The 12,056-nt window shown below is 47.2% G+C and overlaps 1 protein-coding gene across 2 annotated transcripts in view; it reads right to left on the bottom strand.

The window, feature by feature from the left end:
* Nucleotides 1-12,056, bottom strand: part of RAD54L2 (RAD54 like 2) — a 63,638-nt gene that overhangs the window by 19,089 nt on the left and 32,493 nt on the right. The gene's annotated exons all lie outside the window — the stretch shown is intronic.

The following is a 12,056-nucleotide window of genomic DNA, read 5'->3' as shown; positions in this document are numbered from 1 at the left end:
CAACATGAGGACAACAGCTGGCAGCTAGCTTTTACATGAGCACTCATTAGGATTTGAGTTGAATGGGAACCAATAATTCTGAGTTTCACTTGTTTACAAGCATGTTTCTCCAAGTGTCAAAACAGTGCCACTCAAAGAGAGTTAAGAAGTTTTACAGTGAAGGGTCTGCTCCCAGAGAAAGCCAAGGCTAACACCACTAATACAGTCCAAAAGTGTCCTGCAAAGAAAACAAGGCAAAATTACTTCAGTCCACATAGAACGTCTGCTGCCCCTCAGGGCCTGGTTTCCTACAGGGACCTGATGAGCTCTGATAAAAACAAGGAACTCAAATCTCTTTTTTCTTTGATTCACAGCATTCAAGTAGGGCAGAAATTTCCATTTATATGACACCTGCGCAACCGCCTTCCCAGTTAGCAGAACATGTCATGCAAGAGATTATCTGGTCCCAACACTGGGCCATGGCTTAGCAGGTGGCTCAGTGGTTTTATCACCAGGCTCCACTCTCATGATTTGAGTGGTAAATTCTGGGAAGCTTTTCTGAAAACAAAAAGTAAGTGGCAATACTCTTTCCACATTATAAATCACCTGCATTTCTTTTTCTCTGCATTATCCTATTTTCAGATTTCCATTAGTGGCTGATTTCAGTCTTAAGGCACTATGCGAAATGACAACTTGTTCTATGTGACATTTTGCTCTTCAACAGGCTGCCAGTGACCAAGCTAATGTTTGCAGAGCACAGAAAGGAAATGTTTCTGTTCAAAAGCTTCCCTTGAAGTAAACTGTTTCTGACAAGCCTTTTAATAGCTTCTTTGAAGCATCCTGTCCCCTTGTGTCAGGCAAAGAGATACCCTCATCTCATAATCAGCTTTCTTGCTTATAATGTGTATCTGAGCTAATGACTGAACTAAAATGACACTCAGAAGTTTGAAGGAAAGACGACATCAGCTCAGAAGAATGCAGCAGATTAAGTAATACAGAACCAACAAGCATCACATTGTGACTCCGTGGGATCTAGAGACAAAGAACATCCCTTCTCAAAAAGCTGGGAGCTTAAATGAAGGATGCTTCAGTACAGGCACCTCTACAGCTGCCCCATTAATATGCCTATTAAATTAACCTTACCACCAACATCACCTCTTAAAACTGAGATGACAAGAACTAGATTCACACCTTGGTCAAAAGCACAAAGTTTGCAAGTTTCATCTCCAGACATCCCACCAGACCTGCCCCAGTATTTGCTCAAAGTTTGTGTCAGAATCCATTTAGGACCTCAGGGCTCACCCCACCATGAGCCAATACCAGCAGAGCAGCTCGAACTTCTGTGAACATCAGTCCCAGTCAGTCTTACACATAATAGAAAGAAACAGGTATCCACAACTTAAGCAATGAAACAGAGCTCACGATGAATGCAGGGAAGTTATGGTGCATGCAAAGCTAAAGGCAAACAGATTCACTGCTGCAATCATGGTAGTTCTACCACCGTCAAGGTTTTGGAGCCCTGTCTTCCTGCCATGCCTTCTCCACCTTACAGCCTCAGACATCCTGCATCACACTCACTTGCAGACAGAGAACCATGCTGAGAATAAACCCAGTTTCCCAGGCTTCTCAGACAACAGCTCTGTTATTTGAGCCACAGACACATCTTGGCCACACTACCTGCAATTCTTCAGTACTACTTGCTTCCCCCCACCCCCTGCAACTCCTGGTTATGTAACTAGATCAAAAGATTGGGTGAAACAGGGCAAAGGGAAGGAGGGAGGCTGCACACGTGATCACATTCTCTGTGATGAGTCATTAAACCAGTGACTATCCTGGAGAAAAACACTGTCATAGTTACACTGCTGCCATGTCACCCAGGGCCCAGGGGACCTTGACAAGGCACCAGAGAGCACAAAGTCATGCTTGTTTGGAAGAGGAAGCACTTCTCAGCCCTGCAATTACCCACATCACCTCTTCCAGCAGCGACTCTGCCACCACACTGTGCCGGGAAAGCTTCCTTTAGCACAATGGTGATGCTAGCAAAATCCAAAGGTAAGGCCACTATGCATCTCCTCTGTACGTTTCCCTATTTCTTATGCAATCCCTTTGGATACTCATTCCACCTCTGCATTTTACCTTTTTCTTTCCTCTTAATGGTGTGTAACACAAGATTTGCCGAAACATAAAAACGGTTGGATCATATGGTATTTTTTTTAAAGATAATTCTCATCTGAGCAGGAGCCTGAAAGTTAAAATCTGATGATAAATTTGGCCCTGCACTGAGTACAGGCCCTTATCCACCACAGCCATGTCTGCCCAGGCTGGTGTTTGTCCTGCCAATACAAGTTCTGAGGTCAGGAACACAATCTGTGCCTCAGCCCACATTCCTGACACTTATGCATCTAGATACTGAGATCTCTTCTGCACTAGCAACATTACCAAACATCACACTGACTCAGTCGCGGTGGGATTCAGAGGACAGCCGGCTTCCCAAGGCTGGTCCCATCTGTCATGGTTTAACTCCAACCTGCAACTCAGCCCCACGCAGCCACTCACTCAGTCCCTCTGGTGGAATGAGAGAGGGCCAAAAGAATACAATTGAGAAAACTCATGGGCTGAGATAAAGGCAGCTTAATAGGTAAAACAAAAATCACACACACAAGCAAAGCAAAACAAGGGATTCATTCACCACTTCCATGGGCAGGTGGGTGTTCAGCCATTCCCAGGAACGCAGGGCTCCATCACACGTGATGGTTACTTTGGAAGACAAACATCATCACTCCAAACGTGCCTCCTTCCTCCTTCTTCCCCCAGCTTTATATACCAAGTAGGATGTCATATGGTATGGATTGTCCTTTTGGTCAGTCGGGATCAGCTGTCCCAGCTGCGTCCCCTCCCAACTCCTTGTGCCCCCAGCCCACTCACTGGTGAGGTGGGGTGAGGAGCAGAAGGGTCCTTGACTCTGTGTAAGCCCTGCTCAGCAGTAACTAAAACATCCCTGTGTTATCAACACTGCTTCCAGCACAAATCCAGAACACAGCTACATACTAACCACTGGGAAGAAAATTAACCCAGCTAAAACCTTCCTTGCCACTAACATGAATAAAGCTGTTTTTCACAAAGCTGAACTAATACAATGATAAAATCACAAGTAACTTCCATCTAACCATGCAACAGCTCCCACCACACCTGTGAAACGAGCTGGCAGTTACTATTAGGAATTATTTGTTGCTGTTTTGTACCAAACTTCTGATTGTGTACACAGACAAATCTCACAGCATATGAAAAGCGAGGCTTCCCGCTGCAGGCGTGTGTGGCTGTGCTCCAGCATGGCGAGCTCCAAGCTGTGTAACTGGGACCCACACTGGGACAGAAACACATTAAGAAGCAGTAACTACACACACAAAAAACTCTTTTGTACAATGACAGGTTTGGTCTTTGGGTTAGAGGGAGTGTGGGAACAGCCTTGCTGAACAGGTCTCATCAGGTAATCAATGGAATAATTCCTGCCCCACTTCTGCCAAGCCTACATCTATAACAGAGAAGAAACTTCTTTTCAGTAAGGGTGACAGAGCACTGGAACAGGCTGCCCAGGGGGGTTGTGGAGTCTCCTTCTCTGGAGACATTCAAGACCCACCTGGACATGTTCCTGTGCAACCTCACTTAGGCGTTCCTGCTCCAGCAGGGGGATTGGACTAGATGATCTTTTGAGGTCCCTTCCAATCCCGAACATACTGTGATACTGTGATACTGTGTGCAGCTTCTGTAACAGCCTTCTCCTGAATCTGAGATGTGTAAGAAACCACGTTATAGCTGCATCCAACCTCCACACTCCAAGGCAAACTTCAATAAGTTCAAGTATCTGTGCACACACAAGTAATCATCCACTGTTCTAGCAACAGGCTAGCACTCCTAGTAGTACAAAACTTGGCATTCAGGATAAGACCTGAGGATTCCCTACCTGAGGCTGTTGTACGCACAAGAAAGTGCAAGAGGCCTCTCAGTAGACAAAACATCATGTAAGATGTAAGTCCTTGACTCCTCAGTTAAAACCTGGCTAACACGGCTGGTTGGAAGGTTACCCTCCTTATGGGAGGCCAACTTCTCTGCCAGCACAACTCCAATGACTCCAGGGAAGGCATACAACTGAAAAACAGACACTTGTTTACTTCTAAAATCATTTCACTACAGAATGAATAGTAGTATTTTGCTGGGTCTTTGGGCATTGCTTCCCAGCCTAAGGACAGGGATGTGCATGCTTGGTGAGGAAGGCAGCTGCATGCAGAGCAGCAAGGAGTCAGTTCTTGCTTTGGGAGCTCTCTTTTGTCTTGCACAAAGAGCAAGGAGCAGTTAAATCTTACTGCAGGGAATCGGGAGCTTCCATGCAGTTTGTAGGCAACAGCTCGTCAGACTAGCTAGTACTAGCTAGTACTACTACAGCCAGTACTGAGCTGTCAAAGCAAGGATGGGAGGAGCACTGAGGGATGGCACAAGACAGACTAATTGCACAGCTGCAGCTGCAACACTCACTGTCACTGACACACTGAACTACAACTGTGCCCACGGCAAGAGAAGCAACTCTGCAAAGCAAGCCCAGCTGCAAAGGCACTGACAAGCTGGAAGATGCTCCCTGGGGTGATGTTTTCCCAGTGCACTGGGCCCTGGAGAGGTGTGTACGTGATGCCAGAGTTAACTGTACTTGGCACCTGAAGAACAGCAGTTCTCTAGCTGTGGCACAGCAACTATCTCAGAGGCTGGCAATCGCCAGAGTGCTCCGGCTCATCCTGTATTCAGCTGAGGCAGAAAAGAATACTCTGAAAATATTGCATTTCTTTCTCTGTATGCAACTGGTGCAGCTGTCCCATGGATGCCATGCAAAAAGGAAGGAGAGGTGTCTGCGCAGAGCACCCTCTCAAAGAGGCGGCATTACAACACACCTGAGCACCCCAAGGCTGAAGGCAGGAAAGTCCTTGTGAAACCCCTCAAGGACCGTGCAGGTGAAACAAGGAGGAAGCTCAGACTCCCTTCCTCCAGGCCCTGCCTGCTGCAACACCCAGGAGAGCCACAAAGCCCTTTCCCACCACTTGACACACATCAGTTCCTTCCCCCCAAAGCACTGGGAAAGCCACCTTACAGGGACACAGAGGGGGAGGCAGCCCCTCCAGGGACTTCAGGCTGTGGCCACCCCCTGCAGCCACTATCAGGGCAGCTAATTAGTAACAAGACTTTGTTCTCGGAAAATAATCGGGCTCAGTCCTTGACGGCAGGAGGCTCCTCCCAGCCACAACTGCCATACAAAGCCCTAATTATGTAAGGATTATACAACCGGCACACCCGCCCCCCCGCGCTGCAGCACCCGCTTGGCTGCGCTCCCCGCCAGCACGCCGGGACCCAGCGCTGGCACCTCTCGGCCCTCACCAGCAACACGAGAGACAGCGCCCAGCCAGGATCGGCCTTTTCTCTACACCAGTGGTTTCTTGTGTGCAGGGCGTTATTCCTGTGCGTGTCAGGGTGCCCCTCATGGATGTCCTCTCCTGGCCAGGGCCACAGCTGTGGGGAGCTCCCAGGCCAGGCATAGCCCTGCCAAGAGGGCAGCCATGCCACATGCCTCGGGATCTGCAGCTCTCAGCCCCTCTCTGCATGCTGGCCCTGCTCAACTCTAACGAAACGCAGTCCACTGATAAGAGAATGACTGATTTCTACCATCGCCCTCGCCCAGGCTCCAACGGCTGGTGTCCTGCTGAGTCACAGCCACGGCACGGCGAGACACAAAGGCATCTCTCTGGCAGAGCCTGCCCAGCCCCAACGCTTGTCTGCTCCCAGGGGAGGCTTCCCTCACCTGTCAAACCACACGTACATCAGCTCTGACATCTTCATTCCTGTCACTGATCTATCTAGGAGTTAACCACCTCAGGTCTGTTGTTCGTTCTTGTCACCGTAACCAGACACAGAGACTGTCATATTGGTATAATAAACAGCACTGCTTGAAGCCTGAGTAACACATTTTTCATTTCTCTAGGTATCTGTGAAGTGAATCAGTTGCTGCAGGCTCAAGACACCTATGTGAGATCTGCAGATTGGTGACAGCCTGCTACATCCCCACCCCAGGGCCAGAGGATGGAGGGGAGAGATGTGAAATGAGCTCCGAAGAAAACACCCCCAGCACGGCTCTGCAGGCCCGGGCACAGCGAGAGAGCCAGACCAGGAACACACAAAAGCCAAACCTATCTCCAGAATCCTTCTTGGGCAGGAAGCCCCGATCAATGGAAAAGTTTAGAAGATAAATTATAAGGCAGCACTGCCCTTCTTTGTTCCTTCAGAGGTCTTTCAGCGTATCCATTACTGATGAGGTTATGCTGCAGAATAAAACCCCTTTCCTGGCCTGAAGGAATCCTTCAGGAGCAAAAAGCAGCAGAAGTGAAAGGCAGGAGGATAACACCCAAAACCAAAGGGAAAGGAAGCAGCCAAGAAGTGCCGAGAGGCAAATGGGAACATCAAACAGCCAGCTTTGGTGACAAACGTAATATATCTTCTAGCCCTGGGATTATGCAAGCAGAATCAGGCCCCAAATACACAAGAGCTCTTGTTCTGGCTGGGCCTCAATGCTATGGGACGCTGAGACCAAGCTTACATAAACCCCAAAGAGCGCTTATATAAGCGTGGTATGGCACAGGCCTGCAGCCACCAGCACCCCGCACCGCCAGAGCTGGCCCAGTGCTGGCACAGCTGCACCCAGCCCCACCAGCACCTCACACAAGCCCCTGAAACGCAGCCCTGGTGGGGTGGCCCTCAGGTTGTCCTCCCCCTCGCCCGCACCACGGAGGAGAGGTGGATCCTTGCTCCGGAGCACCAGGCAATCTCACGTCTGCGGCCAGCTCTGGTGTGCTCAAAGGAAGATCGTGAAACTTCAAATCAAATTTCCACGGCGCTTTGAGACAGCAAGATCTGGAGAAATGCAGAGCGCTGCTACCTGGCATCTCTCTCCTAGACAGATAACCAAAATTACTTTTCCCAATAAAAGTCCTCAAAGCTAAAATTTAAACTGCTTCCTCCTCCTCACGAACCCTCCACTCACACAGACACTGCGGGCACTGGCCAAGACAGGGAAGCAAAGCCAGGAAATGCACGTAGCAAGGTAGGAGTGAAGCGGGGATGGGTTACATGTGTCCTTCAGCTGGGACTGTGCGAGAGCAACCGAGTTACATAAAACCACGCACCGGAGTCAGGAAGCGTTTCAGGCTTGAGTGCTGGGAAGTTTTCAACAAGCAGCACAGAGGAAAGAAATGAAACCTCCCCTTTCTGGTTATCCCAGTTAACTAGTAACCCTGAATACAGTTTTGCCAGCCAGATTACAAAAATTACCATAGGGATCTAAACCACAGGTAACTGAATTTAACCATGAGACCTTGCTTTTTTCACAACAGTTCAAAACTTAAGGAAAAAAAAAAATTGCTGTATTCTATTAAGGTGGATAAATAATTGATTTAGGTAAATTTCACCTCCCAGCTTCAGAAAACAGATGCATACAGGGCTTGCCATGTTCCTAGCACAGTGAATCCAGCTGGTTGCTACCATGACTCTTCTAGGGATAAATTTCAGGGACTAAGAAAAGAGGACGAGTAGGGGAGCAAGCATTCTGCATTACGCAATCATTACATAAGCACTAGTTTACACTAGGTAGCTGGGAGTTGTGGCATTAGCTTTACACCAGGATACCCTGAGAGCAATGAGAAATAACAAAGAAGGGATTATTGCTGCCACACGCTTCCAAGGCCACCAAAATGGCAAACAAATAGCGAGCACAAAACAAACTTTAATTCCAGCCTCAAGCCCTCACCATAGTTTTGTTCAGGACCTATTATATGAACAGAGCAGGAGGAGAAGACATCTGATACTCACTCCTAATTTGAAAGAGCAACATGGGAAATAATCCCACATAAAACATCCTTCAGCATCTGAGTGCTCTTTTGTTGTTGCTCATGGTAGCAATGGTATAAGAGAGGAGAGATTTCAAAATAATAATACTTGGCATTTGTTTGGTGTCAAAGGAGTTCCCAAGCATAACACGATCCTCACAATAACCTGTGAAACAACCCCTGTCCATCTTGCAGCAGAGGAAACCCAGGTGAAGAAATCAGGTAGGCATCAGTGCTGAGGAACTCCCAAGTCGTTGGCTCCCTGTCCTATGCTCTGACCAACAGGTTCTCTTTCCTTTCCCTAAATATAATTTCCTACTTGGAAAACCAAAACATAGCTGAGGATTTTTTTTTAGAACTGTAACAAAGCACAGAACTTCAGCTGCATTCTTTTTTTCTGCTTCAGTCTCTAATTTCAGAGGAATTTTTAAGGATTCTGTTTAATGAGGGAGGCATCACTTGGGAACAAAACACAAATTGCTGAGTTTGAGCCTGTGTGCCATTGCATTCCACTGGCACCTCTCCCATCAAGTGCAGCCAGAAAAGTGACCGAGAGCACTGGAGAAAGCTAATAAGACCAGGATGAAACAGCATCACTCAAAGAACAATCTGTTTCTACTTTTTCTTTTCAAAATATTGGTGCCATTTCGTGTGCTCCTAAAGGAGTTTGACAAAGGGCTCCGAAGTTGTTCATAGCAATCAGACTCATGCACATTGAAGCCACAATGTCACAAGGACACCTCCATCCAAAATATGTAACACCCCAAAATCTAAGCCCACTACATCCTGGAAAAAAGACAAGCACTGCTTCCTTCAGAAGACTGCTAAATTAAAACTGCCTCTTTGGTAAAAAAAGGAGTACACGTGTATATGGAGAAGAGACAGGGCTCTGTAAATAAGAGATTCTTTTCTTGCAGGGCAACAGCCTCTTTTCAAATGGGGATGGGCAATGTACTGCCACAAGCCCTGATTTACTCGCTGGTGAGTGCTACCACAAAATAATCAAAAATCTTCTCTAACTTTGCAGAAACATTTATAAAATGATAAACAGATCGCACAGCATCACATATACAAGTGTTTGCTACTTTGAACACCCCAAAGAAGTGTTCAGACACCTGGAGTGAGAAAAAGCCATGTAAACCAGAGACAAAAAGAAATCCTGACCAGTGGTTGAAGCACAAAGGCAGGGAAGAGCATAACAACTCAGTTCTGTCCCAGTCTCACTCTGTGACCTTGTGCAGTTTTATCACCCTCTCCAGGGACAAAGAGCTATGGAGAAGTGGGACAGAGACCCTCCTGGATTCAGTAGCCAGAGCACAACCATGTGAGCTCCATTAATGCTTCCTCAAACAGAGACCATTTTCCTGCTGGTAGAGCAGGCTGTGATGAACCTTTCCCAGACTTTACAACTTGACGAGCAATGCAGCACAAAGAGAAGTGCACTTGCACTCTTGTTCTCCTACGTTTGTACAAATGACCCCAAAATACCTTTCCATCCAAAACTTTGGAAGGCCTCTAACCTTGTATTCTCCCTCTATGACCTACAGTCTCATTTCCAAAGACTGAGTTACATAAGCCACTTGTATCACCCAGATTCCTCATTTATCTAAACTCATTTTGTATTGTAGTTCTTTTCTCAATTCACACTCTCCCGAAATGACACAACCCGAGAACTAAGAAAGCTTTTGCTAGAATCCACCCCTCCGACTAATGGACAACAAATACTGCATGGGCCCTTTCTATAAAAACTCGTGATGAAGACCACACTGCACTGGACTCGTATAACAAACCAGGAACCCAGAGCTGGAACCCCTGGGGACCATTTTTGACCAGTCTATTAAATTCATATCATGAACTCTGTAAGTATTTGCCACATGAACAAGGTGGAAGAAGCTTGGTGTCCCCGAGTACCTGACCTCAAAGTAACAAGTTAAATTAAAAGTTTAGAAAGTTGCTCAAATCTGAATAAAGTTTTTCCTCCAACAGACAATGTCCTCCCACCAGCAAGCAAACTAAGCGGTAACCATCCCAAAACTGCAAAGTCCTGTTTCATCAGCATCTTCTATTTGATGAGAGGGGGAGGGGAAAGAAAAAAAAAAGCCAAGTAGCTCTTAGCCTATTAGGCACTAATTAGGGGATGTGGAGCAAGCACCAACAGCTCTGCCTGGTGCCCGGACTGCTGCCCCATCAGCAAGTCACCAAATATTTCACTGATAAAAGAAACTCTCAAAACTCTTATCGAGTAAGATGTTGGGGGAAAGTATACACAAGAAGTTGAAGGGTGTGAGGGAGGAGACAATGGATATAAAATCATACTGATAATAAATGCTGCCTCCTCTCTTGCTAAAGATTACTTTTGCAGCATTACAATAAGACAGCAGCAGAAACAACAGCAGCCAGACCCAGAATGTCACATCACCAAAGTCTTGAGAACTAAAAGTACAAAGAAAGAGTTTCCTTCTTATATCTCCTCCATCAAGCCAACAAGCACTGCAAGACTCTGAAAACTCAACTGTTTCCATCCCTGCCAGATAGGCAGCAAATTAAAACCAGAACCCCATAGAAGAGTCTTGGTTCCTCCTGCACTTTGCTGGCCAGTGAGTAGGGTGCTCCAGGAGGGAGAAACGAACGGGGCTGGAAGAATGAACAGTGTGTAACAGGAAAACAAGAAAGAACAGAAAAGGCGGGGCGGAGGGGGGGGGAATGGGGAGAAAGAAAAACAAACAAACCACACATAAAAAAAGCCCACAACACCAAACAAAAAATAAACAAAAAGTGCAAAATAAACCCCACCACCAACCTGTGTCCTACCTGGAAACTGTTGAGACTCATCCAAGAGTAACATGCTGCTCAGGGCACTGAGGTAAGAGCTCTGCCCCGACACTCGTTCAGCGTGGCCACAAGCTCTCAGCCCTTCTGCTATTCTGGTCTCAGGGTCTTCAGGACAAAAGTTTCCAGTCACTCCCGACAACTCCTTATCTCTGCCCACAGCCCAGTGAGCCCTAAATCCACTCTCACTGGCTGTTCAGTTCACAAGTGGGAAATGTCTCCCAATAAAACAGTCCAGGGCACAGGCAGGGAAACCTGCACTTTAAGGTTTCTGAAAATAACTTTGGTAAATAGCTCCTAGTGCTTGCATCCACCCAGCCGGTGTGACAGGAATCAGGACGCATATATCCTCCCTGCACCCAGCCGAGACGGACCGGGGTCACTGTTACATAAATACCCCTCGTGTTCAGCCTAAATAAAAATTGTCACTATCTCCTCCCCTGCTTGGAGAGTCAAACAGCACAGCCCTGCCCGAGGGAGCTGGTGCTCCCCCAGGGATCAACGGCTGGAGCTACGCTGCCCGGCCCGTTTGACTTCAGTACGTGTTCCCAATCAGAGGGAGCAACCTCAGTTATGCCTGGGAAAAGAGTTTTAAAAGAGAGAAGAAGAGTAGGGAGGCTGAAGGGGTGCGTACAGTGGAGGTCTCACTCCTCTCCCTCATCTCGAGCGGCGGAGCTGCACGCCGTTCTGAGCGGATCCCATTCACTTAGCCCATGATCCAGTTCAACTAGTGGCAGAGACCAAGACTGAGAATAAAATAAAAATCCTTACATAACCATTCGGGCTCCGGTGGGGCCCGTGCAAGGGGAATCCCAACAGACAACAGGACGTTCCGCACAGGGGACACGTGGGACCGTAAACCCGCTTCCAAGTTTCACAGCACAAAAGGAAAAGAGGAGGGCAATGAGCTGCAAAAATAAGTACAGCTTTTCTGGCTTTTTTTAAAAGAATCTTGGTATCTCTGATTTTATGAACTATTTGCCTGCTAACTTCCAAGAAAACTGGACGACTGAGACTGAAACCTGAGAAGTATGTTGGGAGCTGATAACCTGTTTGCACAGTAACAGGCAGAAAAGCACCCTGTTCGCCTGGTTAAATCGGCAGCTCGTACAGCGTCGGCAGCATGCAGAAGGCTCTGTGTGCAGCAAATGGACTATGAATGAGATTTCACAGTTTTTAGGAAACAACCTTTCAGATTTTGTGGAGTGCAAGCTTTTTCTAAGTAAATTGTCCTCCCCATCATCCATCTGCACCAGAAGGATGGGTACAGGAGAGAATAAGTAAGCACAGGAGAGAATAAGTACTTTAAAGCTGCGGTTGAACCCCTAAAGG

Source organism: Nesoenas mayeri (assembly GCF_963082525.1).
Source record: "Nesoenas mayeri genome assembly, chromosome: 10".
In the NCBI taxonomy this organism is placed as follows: Eukaryota; Metazoa; Chordata; class Aves; order Columbiformes; family Columbidae; genus Nesoenas; species Nesoenas mayeri.
The sequence above is the reverse complement of the archived record's forward strand: the minus strand, read 5'-3'. Positions and strand labels throughout refer to the sequence as shown.